General features: G+C 42.9%; 1 protein-coding gene across 1 annotated transcript in view; it reads right to left on the bottom strand.

Moving 5' to 3' along the window:
• Nucleotides 1-12,679, bottom strand: part of chrm3a (cholinergic receptor, muscarinic 3a) — a 193,620-nt gene that overhangs the window by 116,464 nt on the left and 64,477 nt on the right. The window contains exon 2 of the mRNA XM_017704913.2: nucleotides 7,479-7,595. The gene's annotated coding sequence lies outside the window, so the exon portion shown is untranslated. The remainder of the gene's footprint in view (nucleotides 1-7,478; nucleotides 7,596-12,679) is intronic.

Genomic DNA, 12,679 nt, shown 5'->3' with positions numbered 1-12,679 from the left:
GTGACTCCGCCCCTGATTTCCACCTGTCCTTTGTTTGTATTTAAGCCCTGTGTTTGCCCCTTGTGTTTGCTGGTCCTTGTTGTTGTTAAATGCTGTGTTGGATGTTCTGTTTGGTCTGTTCTGCTTGTTCTGTTGTATTCTGGTTTATGTCATGTCTGCCCCCCGATCTATCCGTATTGGCTCTATGACCCTGGACTGTGTTGCCTCCTCGCTCCACGTTACAGTTTCTTAGCACTTAAACAGGATAATATTGCTTCAGACACTTTTCTAGAACGGTGGGAGGTGAGTAGACATGTTTACAACAAATGAAGAGATTTTCATGGTTACAGTTTTAAGATTAAGATTAAGTGACCCTTATTAGTCCCACAACGGGGAAATTTCACCTCCGCATTTAACCCATCTGTGAAGTGAAACACCACATACACACTAGTGAGCACACTTGCCCAGAGCGGTGGGCAGCCCAATCCGCAGTGCCCGGGGAGCAGTTGGGGGTTAGGTGTCTTGCTCAAGGACACCTCAGTCATGTGCTGTCGGCTCTGGGGATCGAACCGGCGACCTTCCGGTCACGAGGCTGGTTCCCTGAACTCTAGCCCACGACTGGAGCCCACGTTAACAAACCAACACGGTTTGAGGCAGCTGTGTGATAATTTAGACAAGCACAATGCTAATTGAAGGGTTATAGGCTTTTATTATTTGTAAGCTACATCAGCCCCGGAGCTCCACAGAAAACGTGTGACGTCTGGCTGAACTATCGCTTTAATAAGACCGAAAAACAGAAGGAATAAGAAAATTAATGAGAGTGTGAGAACGAGGAGAGAGACGGGCAGAAAGACAAAAAAAATGACGAGCTTTTAGACTGTCTGAGTGTCCGGTCAATACATTTTCATATTCCGCAGCGTATTTAATTTGCGTGTGAGCGAAATTCACAGAAATGTTTTCTGACAGAGCAGCCTCGCCTGGGGAATGGATGCAGGCGCGACGCTGGTCATTTAAATTCATAAAATCCAATTCCTTTAAACCGACAACCTGTAAACAAGAGCAGGGGCTCAGCAAAACAAGTTTAGCCAATAATAAGGGGAGGCAAGCAAGCGCCCCCCTTTCAAATCACACAGCACGGAGGAAACATTCGAAATGAACTCTACGCTCGTTTTAACGTCTTAGCTCAGAATTTCAAGCTTCCACCTTGGCTGATGCCTTCAATGATAATCTGGCTAAAATCCAAGCGCTTCTTAGATGAATTTCTAAGCTAATCTGAGGCACATGCTGCTAGAGAAGGGCATCTGAACCACTGCCGCTATGCAAATATTCACATTTTTAATGGAACTACATTCAAACACCCCAGTGAGAAAATATTTTATACTGTTATTAATAAAAACAAGCAGACGGTTTGACGCCCATTGTGTGCAGCCAGGATAACAGCTCATCCGCACCTGATTGTTCAGCTGATGTGCTGATTTATCTTTGTGTTTTATGCAGATTCATTATTTTTTCCCAATACTTCCATCTAGCCTTTATCCCTGCTTAGCAGTTTAATGTTACAGCCTCAACAACGAAATATAAGATCAGATCTTAGTATTTAATTTATCCACTCATCTTTTTCCAGTCATAAAACCAAGTTACAGCTGCGTCGTCCCAGCAAAATCTGCTCCCAAAGATCTCAGGGACACGTTCCCCTTCGAAGAGACACTAACACTTTCTATGTTATGCTCGTAAGCATCTATAAACACATTTATAACATGTTATAACGCATTCATAAGGCACTATAAACATGTTATAATTACAGATTAAAATTAATTACACTGAATTAGACTTCATAGCTATGTTTATTATGCATTATGAATCGTTAATATATTATAAGTAGTGTTAATAACATGTTATGCTGACAGCGCCAAAGAAGTCAGTCCCAGCTAGGAGAGTGTAAAGTAGACAAATACAAGGTTTATTTACGCTCTGAGATTTCCAATGTTTTGTCACTGCTGGAGCTGTTAGGGCTGCGTCTTTGGGGCTTCAGATGCTCCAAATAGTATAATATTTGATATGCAGTGTTGAGTTAGTGCCAGGCTAACGGTGGTGTATACTCACTTTCCCACATCGGGTAAAGCACTGATGGCAGCACGAGTTTAAAATCTGACATTTGAAGCTTGTAATGAGCTTTATTGTGTGTGTTTTAGTGTTTCAGTAAATATTTCAACTTGAAGCGCCACTCTTAACACTGGAGGAGGCTTTAGTACAGTACGCGTCACTTCTCTTTACTTAGAGTGGACAAATACAACCTATGAGCTCTTATAATCTGTTGTGAACAGTACATATAATACATTGTTACATAAAATGTAATACATTTTTATAAATATTTTTAGCCATGGTTATGATGCCTCATGAATGCATTATAACATGTTATGAATGTATTTACAGATGCTTACATATGTGACATCCAGAGAAAATGTTACAGAAATTCCCTCTTAAAACCTTAAAACCTCATGAAGATTCCGACATGTACCGATGTTTTCTTATACGGGATTTTTCCTAACGTAAGAACAGAATCCACAAGACCACAATGGTGTGAACAGTTCTGCGGTTTAAGAACACGCCATGAATCTGATGGAGACTTTACTTTAGAACCTGTCTCAAGAACAGATTTAAGAGAAAACATAGGAAGATATTAGTGAATAAGGCTGGTTCATTCCAGCAGCTATCCAAGCTCACCTCAGCCGCCTTGCACGTTTCTCTCACATGTGCATCTAATGGCTAAAGGAGACATGTCTGAGATTAAATATCAAGTCAAAGGATAAAAAGTGGAAAAAAAAGGATTTTCCAAATGTGACTCCTAACAACCACCTGGAAGACCTGGTAGTCACCTAAACTGCCCCCATCAGATGAACAGCACTTAAAGGTTTCAGAGAGAGCTGCTTCAGGTCTGAAAACATCCACAGGTGTTTCTGTCCATCCTTCCACTGTGAGAAGACCACTCAGCGCTATGGGTCTGAAAGGACGTGTAGCTGTTCAAGAAGAACCTCGCTGAGAAAAGGAGACGGACACATCAAACAAAGAAGCTAAACAGTGGACTGACCACCCCAGAGTCCAGACCTCAACACCACTGTATGTGTTTGATTACTACAGGAAATGGTCAACCGACTTCTAAGCTATGCTAACGACACCGAAGTAAACAAATACTAATGGGTTCATATATATGTATACATTATAATATCCCTACATTCCATCTTGTGGCACAGTTTCTTCAGGTTCATCCTCCTCCAGAAATCACACTCTTAAAACACACACACACACACACACACACACACACACACACACACACACACACACACACACATCCGTTATGCTGTGGTGCTGTAAAGCCAAGGACCCCCTCAGTAATGTTGGCGGCAGGTTGTTTTTGATGGATGTTCTGGTTGATCCCACATGGCGACTGAAGCATATGACAGCGCTTTAATTAAGAGCTAAAGATTTCCACACTGTGCTGACTGATCGAGGCTCACGCAGGACAGGAAGACCTTTCTAACCCATTAAAGAGCCATTCACACCATCACCTGCAACTAACACACATGTGAATGTGGCCTCACTTCAATATAGCATTGGTTTATACTGTATTATTAATTGAAACAGAACCATAAGGTTAATATCAGCGCTGTTTCTAAAATGGTAAAAAACACTCTTTTACTTCCAATGAAAGTCAAAACCATGCCCAAATGACGGAAAAAATGGAGATACATGGTTATTTAGACAGATGATATTTCATATTCGCTTTGCTTAAACATGCCATTTCTTAAAATCAAATATTAGAATGAATATGAAACAATAAAACTGATGACCAGAACCAACATTCAGGACATACTGGGCTGAAAACTGAAGCTGAAAAGAGAAAAACGCTGACACAACAAATTAAATCAGCTGCCATACAATAAACTTCCTATAGTTATTACAGTTTGAAGTTTGCAGAATGTCCCACGAAATCCTGACCAACACAGAACAGGTTGTATATATAGAATTATAACCAATTATTCTGCTTATTTTTTCGGACGCTGTTTTCTCCTTTTCAAAAACTGAGGCTACAGATGAGCCCACATGTGCCAGAATATAACTGTCACACTTTTCAGAGTGGAATGTAAAACGCATATAAGAAGCTGGCAAGCAAGAAGCCGGTGGCTTTGAGGAATGCAAAGAAAATAAACAGCATTTTTAATCACCATTTCTCCTTTCCATTACTATTGAATGGAGTCTTAGATTTGAACACGTTGGCCCTGTTCACACTCGTCATTAACAGCGCTAAGTACAAGTGTGAACAGGATACAGTGCATCTTGCAGACACATTGTGATCTGATCACTCAAACCACCAGGGACCCATATGACCCCATGACATGGTGTCAACCCTACAGCGTCTTAAAGCAGCAAACAGAAGAAAGCAGCCGTGTAGTTTCGTTTTTCACCTCCTCCACTGTTTGTTCAAGTCTTGTTAGCGGCTCATGTGGTCTAAATGTTTGTAACAGCCCTTTTCATTTACATGAACACAGACTCGTTCCTTTTTATCGGACAACAAACACAGCGTGAGACTGATGGAGTGAATGTAGGTGGTAGTGCTCCCCCAGTCACAAAATCTGACCACTGTAGATGCATTCAAGACACAGGCCAGGTGCAAACTGCTACGTTCCTTCCTGTTCACTTATGATCAGATCACTCGAGACAGACATTAATACCAAATGTAAACAGGGCTTTGATTGTGGGCCTATTTCATTTTTGTTTGTTTTTTCTGCCTAAACTTGAGAACTTTCATTACTGTCACTATTTCAGTAAAGTGTAAATATGAAAACGGTAACATGTGGTGATCATTTCTGCTAGTAAAATTCATTTATTTATTTGCAAGATAAGTCAGATGTGAACTTCACAGGGTTATGTAACATTTATATGTTAGTAATAATGTTTACAATACCTACAAAAGGCTAAGATGACTAAGCTACTTCACTGAACATGTACTGTACAGTCATTGGTCAAATACTGTAAACTCATCAGTCAGTTCCACAAAAAACATAGAAAACCCCCAGTACTGCAAGGACAACATGGAGAGCAGCATCTAAAGAGTAAAAGAGGGTGAAACTCACTTTTACCTGAGACTGAGACAGAGTGCAGTGGAATTTCAGCAGAAGTGGAGATTAACAGAAGTGTGAGAAATAGAAATTTCAATAGAACAACGGAAATTGTAGGTGAATTATGTCAAACTGAAGAGTTAATACAGTAAGAGTCCGGAGTGATTTTGATAAAGATTTGAGTGTAGTTAAGAAAAGCGTAAGAAAAAAGGGTCACTTAATGGTAAAGGTGGAGAGTGAGTGTGGTAAAGGTAGAGAGTGAGTGCGGTAAAGGTGGAGAGTGAGTGCGGTAAAGGTGGAGAGTGAGTGCGGTAAAGGTGGAGAGTGAGTGTGGTAAAGGTAGAGAGGGAGTGCGGTAAAGGTAGAGAGTGAGTGCGGTAAAGGTAGAGAGGGAGTGCGGTAAAGGTAGAGAGTGAGTGCGGTAAAGGTAGAGAGGTAAAGGTGGAGAGTGAGTGCGGTAAAGGTGGAGAGTGAGTGCGGTAAAGGTGGAGAGTGAGTGCGGTAAAGGTAGAGAGGGAGTGCGGTAAAGGTAGAGAGTGAGTGCGGTAAAGGTAGAGAGGGAGTGCGGTAAAGGTGGAGAGTGAGTGCGGTAAAGGTAGAGAGGGAGTGCGGTAAAGGTGGAGAGTGAGTGTGGTAAAGGAAAAGAGAGTGAGTGCGGTAAAGGTAGAGAGTGAGTGCGGTAAAGGTAAAGAGGGAGTGCCGTAAAGGTAAAGAGTGAGTGTGGTAAAGGTGGAGAGGGAGTGTGGTAAAGGTAAAGAGTGAGTGTGGTAAAGGTAGAGAGTGAGTGCGGTAAAGGTAGAGAGGGAGTGCGGTAAAGGTGGAGAGTGAGTGCGGTAAAGGTGGAGAGTGAGTGCGGTAAAGGTAGAGAGGGAGTGCGGTAAAGGTGGAGAGTGAGTGCGGTAAAGGTAGAGAGTGAGTGCGGTAAAGGTGGAGAGTGAGTGCGGTAAAGGTGGAGAGTGAGTGCGGTAAAGGTAGAGAGGGAGTGCGGTAAAGGTAGAGAGTGAGTGCGGTAAAGGTAGAGAGGGAGTGCGGTAAAGGTGGAGAGTGAGTGCGGTAAAGGTAGAGAGGGAGTGCGGTAAAGGTGGAGAGTGAGTGTGGTAAAGGAAAAGAGAGTGAGTGCGGTAAAGGTAGAGAGTGAGTGCGGTAAAGGTAAAGAGGGAGTGCCGTAAAGGTAAAGAGTGAGTGTGGTAAAGGTGGAGAGGGAGTGTGGTAAAGGTAAAGAGTGAGTGTGGTAAAGGTAGAGAGTGAGTGCGGTAAAGGTAGAGAGGGAGTGCGGTAAAGGTAGAGAGGGAGTGCGGTAAAGGTGGAGAGTGAGTGCGGTAAAGGTAGAGAGGGAGTGCGGTAAAGGTGGAGAGTGAGTGTGGTAAAGGAAAAGAGAGTGAGTGCGGTAAAGGTAGAGAGTGAGTGCGGTAAAGGTAAAGAGGGAGTGCCGTAAAGGTAAAGAGTGAGTGTGGTAAAGGTGGAGAGGGAGTGCGGTAAAGGTAAAGAGTGAGTGTGGTAAAGGTAGAGAGTGAGTGCAGTAAAGGTAGAGAGTGAGTGTGGTAAAGGTAAAGAGTGAGTGTGGTAAAGGTAAAGAGGGAGTGTGGTAAAGGTAGAGAGGGAGTGTGGTAAAGGTAAAGAGTGAGTGCGGTAAAGGTAGAGAGTGAGTGTGGTAAAGGTGGAGAGGGAGTGTGGTAAAGGTAAAGAGTGAGTGCGGTAAAGGTAAAGAGTGAGTGTGGTAAAGGTAGAGAGTGAGTGTGGTAAAGGTAGAGAGTGAGTGCAGTACAGGTAGAGAGTGAGTGTGGTAAAGGTAGAGAGTGAGTGTGGTAAAGGTAGAGAGTGAGTGTGGTAAAGGTAAAGAGTGAGTGTGGTAAAGGTAGAGAGTGAGTGCAGTACAGGTAGAGAGTGAGTGTGGTAAAGGTAGAGAGTGAGTGTGGTAAAGGTAAAGAGTGAGTGTGGTAAAGGTAGAGAGTGAGTGCAGTACAGGTAAAGAGTGAGTGCAGTAAAGGTGCAGAGTGAGTGCGGTAAAGGTAAAGAGTGAGTGCGGTAAAGGTAAAGAGGGAGTGCAGTAAAGGTAGAGAGTGAGTGCGGTAAAGGTAGAGAGTGAGTGTGGTAAAGGTAAAGAGTGAGTGCGGTAAAGGTAAAGAGTGAGTGTGGTAAAGGTAGAGAGTGAGTGCAGTACAGGTAGAGAATGAGTGCAGTACAGGTAGAGAGTGAGTGTGGTAAAGGTAAAGAGTGAGTGTGGTAAAGGTAAAGAGTGAGTGTGGTAAAGGTAGAGAGTGAGTGCAGTACAGGTAGAGAGTGAGTGCAGTACAGGTAGAGAGTGAGTGTGGTAAAGGTAGAGAGTGAGCACACATGGTAAAAGTCCAGAATGAGTGAATAGAATGAAACAAAGTTACTGACCGTGCAGCGTCGGGGCTGGAGCAGTGAGGTGGTCACCTTCTGACCGCTGATTTCAGGTGAGCCTCCAGCCTCAGAGACAGGAATGCAGAGAGGAGCATACTGTCCTGGAAACAGAACCTGTAAACACACACACACACACACACACACACATCACTAAACAGTACGTACAGTACACTGTAAGAAGGATTTGGCTGAGATATGTACTGAACTAACATGGATAAGACTACAATGCATCCAGACTGGTATCATGTACAGTTCTGATCCTGTTGAGTGAACGTTGTTGTGACTGAAAAGAGCTGGACACACCACAACACGCTGCTGGAAGCTGCCCACATGCCACCTGGACACTGTGCACCACAAACTGGCAGCCTGAGAACTTGGTCATGAACCAAAAAGGTGTGGGTCTGATTCCAACTGATGCCTTCCTGCTTCTGCTGCTGTGTCCCTGAGCAAAGTGCCTCATGCTGAGGTGGTGTCAGATGGCTGGCCACACACTCTGACCTCTCTTTCAGTCCAGAAAGCACTCCAAATAACAGGACTGACATAAAAATTATGCCATTTTCCTCCTTATGAATCAAGCGACCTCACAGATTCAAATTCATGTCAGAGTATATTTATTTCCACTACCCAGATAATAATAATAGTAGTCTCCCCATTCAGTTCTCAGTTCTAACCTTAAATAGCACAGCAGTTACATTCTGGCACCTGAAGCTTCTTATTGGAATTTTCCCGTTCCACCTTAAACGGTGCAGCAGGTTACATTCCGGCACCTGAAGCTTCTTATTGGAATTTTTCGGTTCCATCTTAAATGGTGTAGCAGTTATATTCTGGCACCTGAAGCTTCTTATTGGAATTTTCCCGTTCCACCTTAAACAGTGCAGCAGGTTACATTCCGGCACCTGAAGCTTCTTATTGGAATTTTTTGGTTCCATCTTAAATGGTGTACAAATTACATTCTGGCACCTGAAGCTTCTTATTGGAATTTTCCCGTTCCACCTTAAATGGCACAGCAGTTACATTCCAGCACCTGATGCTTCATAGTGGAATTTTCCCGTTCCACCTTAAATGGCGCAGCAGGTTACATTCTGGTATCTGACACTTCCTGATGGAATTTTCCTGTTCTGCCTTAAATGGTGCAGCACTTCCATTCTGGCACCTGAGGCTTATTATTCAAATTTTAAAGTTCCACCTTAAATGGTGCAGCAGTTACAGTCTGCCGCCTAAAGCTAATTGGAATTTTCCTGTTCCACCTTAAATAGTGAAGCAGGTACATTCCGGAGCCTGAGGCTTATTATTCAAATTTTCCAGTTCCACTTTAAATGGTGAAGCAGTTCCATTTAAGGTGGAACAGGAGAATTCAGACAAAAAAGGCACAGGAGGCCGACTTCAGCCTCGTACTGTAAGATTGACCATTTTCCCTGCATCCAAAAACTGACCATCTCCTAGAAGCTATAAGGAACTGAAGTAGAACGACACAGCGTGTGATGCATGGGAGGGTCAGCTGATTTCCCAGTTCATGAATATGCAATATAAGGTAGCTTATGATTGGCTGTAATCTATTGGTGTTACCTGTGACGTCTAAGCTCACGCCAAATAAAGTGGAACTCCTTTAACAATGGTTAGGGGGCAGTATACGTATAAAAGGTCCTTTTATACACTCTGCAGTGCCCAATAAATGTTGGACTGAAGCGCAAGTATGAAGATAATCACATATATCCTGCTAACATTTTGAGTAAGGAGGAAAAACACTATGCTGGGCCTTTAAAAAGCCCTGTGGGGCAGTCGCTCATCTCAGTCAGCGTCAGTGCTCAGCTCAGGATCAGAGCCAGGCTCCCCATCCCCTCCTTAAGAGTCCAATCTGTCCTTATATAGCTGCTCCGCTCCACTCCAGCGGATTTCACCACAGCTCATTTCAGCGGGGCTGCCGATTATGACCCCTCATCAACCTCTTAAACACTAAACACCGCTCTCCTCGCTTCTCTATAAATAGTGTTAGTTCAGTGGGGTGCTTAAACAGGGGGACAGGCCTGCCCCGCCTCGGCGTTTATTACAGGGAAACTCGTTAATGCTGGAATTCACTGAAGGGAGCGCGTATCTAAGCAGGGCATCGGCGCGCCGAGCGCCGCCACACACACACAGCCGGCGCATGCTTCCCATCAGCCCAGCCTGATATCACACAGTCAGATTTATTTCCAGGACTGATAGCATCACCAGATCCTTCTTCCTGCTTTATTGTTTTCATTTCTCCGTTCTGAGGAAGGAGGGAACATTTCTCTCTGTGATGGCAGACGAGGAGAGACGGAGGAATACAGGACAGAGCTCTGTGTGTGCATTTCCTGATGGACACAACCAGCAGACAGCGAGAGAGAGAGAAAGAGAGCGAGAGACAAAGAAAAAAGAAAAATGGAGAGAGATAGAGAGAAAGGAAATGAGAAAAATGGAGAGAAATTGAGATAAAATAAGAGACATGGAGAGAGAACAATCTAAAGAGGACAACAATGTAGAGGTAGATAGAGGAAAATAGATGATGGACAGAAAGGAGAGTGAAAAATCGAGATAGAAGGAGAGAAATGGAGAGAAAAATTGAGAATCAAACAGAAATGGAAAGAGAAAAATGGAGAATGAAAGAGAAATGGAGAGAAAAAATTAATAGAGAGAGAAATTGAGAGAGGAAAACAGAGAATCAAGGAAAAATATGAAGAGAAAAATGGGGCAAGAAGGAGAGAAATGGGGAGAGAAAACGGAGAATGAAAGTGAGAAATGAAGAGAAAATGGAGAATGAAGGAGAGAAATGAGAGAAAAACAGAAGGACAGAAATGGAGAGAAAGTGGAGAAAATGAGAGAAATGGAGAAAAAAAATGGAGAAAGAAGGAGAGAAACAAGAGAAAAATTTAGTTAGAAAGAGAAATGGAGAGAATAACTGAGATAGGAGAAAAATGAGAGAACATTTGAGACAGAAGGAGAAAAATGAGAGAACATTTGAGGTAGAAGGAGAAAAATGAGAGAACATTTGAGGTAGAAGGAGAAAAATGAGAGAAAATTTCAGACAGAAGGAGAAAAATGAGAGAACATTTGAGACAGAAGGAGAAAAATGAGAGAACATTTGAGACAGAAGGAGAAAAATGAGAGAACATTTGAGGTAGAAGGAGAAAAATGAGAGAACATTTGAGGTAGAAGGAGAAAAATGAGAGAAAATTTCAGACAGAAGGAGAAAAATGAGAGAACATTTGAGGTAGAAGGAAAAAAATGAGAGAAAATTGGCGAGACAAATGGAAAGAGAGAAAAATGGTGGGAGAAGACAAGAAATGGAGACGATGAGAAGTGAAGGGGCGAAACGGAAAGAAAACAGGAAAACCAGAAGCTGCTCGGCTGAGACATGTTTGGAATCTGAGATCTGCTTTACGCTGGAGCTGCGTGGCAGATGAAGCTAAGAAGTACTGAACGTCTGACACCCTCAGTCAGCCTCCTTCTCACTGCATCATCGCTCAGTATCTCTAATAGACCTGATTCTGTGGTTTCTGACTCTGTGTGACTCACTGTTCTCAGACAAAATCACACTTCAAGACGGCTGTAACTGTTTTAGAGAAGCAGTTTTGTCTGTTTATTGACAACAGTGTTACCTGTAAAGCTGCTGGAAACGGCAGATTTCAGTGGGAAAAACTAAAGCATGTTGTATATTTATATTGCTATTTATTTATTATTAATTATTTAAATCTAGCATAATATAATTAATTATTTTAATCAATCACTTTAATCTAGCAATTCTATACCTGCAAATATAGACTGACATCTTGCACATCTTTTACATATTCTATCCATCTCTTGGACAATCTGGAATACATGCATGTATCATATCATAGCTTTTATTTCAAAACAGTACATTGTTGAACTTTGAAACTCTAAACTTTCACTCCATCCCATATTTGTTTTTAGAAGTAGAAGAGGAGATATTTTATTATGAAAGCTTTTTGTTCTGCACACAATTTACTTTGCAAGAATAAAAACGTGCCCAGTTCATAAACGTATAGGTAAAACAGCTTAAGCGAACTCAATTAATGATGCAAATTCCATCATTACATTTACATAGCATATTAAAATAACAGTAACTGGTCTAGAGCTTAAAGGGTTAATAGAGCTCAGAGGGAGTAAACAGTCTTTTGTTATCAAACGCATGAGCTAAGTTGACCGGGCTTCTTACAATCAGCAGTTGTCAGGTGGGAATGAATTTGCGAATCGCTCTTTTCTCTCCGACTCTGAAAAGAACGGGGTTAAAAGGTCACGGAGAAAATGCCATACATGCTGACGTCTCAGTAGGGGAGGCCGCTGTCCTTTACATGAATGTAAAACAGCATGGAGCAGGCTTAGGATGAAGGTCCTCCTGCATTTTCTATTATGTTGAAATGTGGTCTGAGCTGTGAAGGTGCAGTCCAGTACACTTTGTGTCAAATTTGGCAAATATCTGTACAGCTGCTCTGTTTGCATGCTGGAATCCAGGGTTCATACGCAAGCCTAAATCTGTAAACAAGAAACAAAGTGCCTCATACTGAGCCACACAGTACTATGCGAGCCAATCAGCAACAGGGCTACATGCACTCCACACATAGTCAAGATGGAGAGATGGCCGAGAAACAAAGAGGAGAACATCTGAAAAACAAAGACTGAGAAAGAAGTTCTTACATAAGGCAAGGGTGACCTATTTGCCAGCTTCTTGTTCAAATTTTCCTGTTCCACCTTAAACAGGGCAGCAGTTACATTCCAGTGCCAGAGGCATTACAATATTAACAGCTGCACCATTTAAGGTAGAACAAGAAAATCTGAACAAGAAGCCAGTGAAAAGAAGCAGACTCTACCTGCTCAGGAGACTGAGGTCATTTGGAGTGCAGGGGCCACTCCTGAGGACCTTTTTCGACACAGTGGTGGCATCAGCCATCTTCTATGGAGTGGTCTGCTGGGGCGGCAGCATCTCCACTGCAGACAGGAAGAAACTGGACAAACTGATCCGGAGGGCCGGCTCGGTCCTAGGGACTCCTCTAGACCCAGTGCAGGCGGTGGGAGAAAGGAGGATGCTGAACAAGCTAGCATCCATGCCGGAGAACGACTCCCACCCCATGCGTGAGACTCTGGCAGCACTGGGCAGCTCCTTCAGTGACCGGCTCCTTCACCCCAAGTGTGTGAAGGAGCGCTATCGCAGGTCCTTCCTT

The sequence above is a fragment of the Pygocentrus nattereri genome, chromosome 10 (assembly GCF_015220715.1).
Source record: "Pygocentrus nattereri isolate fPygNat1 chromosome 10, fPygNat1.pri, whole genome shotgun sequence".
NCBI lineage: Eukaryota > Metazoa > Chordata > Actinopteri > Characiformes > Serrasalmidae > Pygocentrus > Pygocentrus nattereri.
The sequence above is the reverse complement of the archived record's forward strand: the minus strand, read 5'-3'. Positions and strand labels throughout refer to the sequence as shown.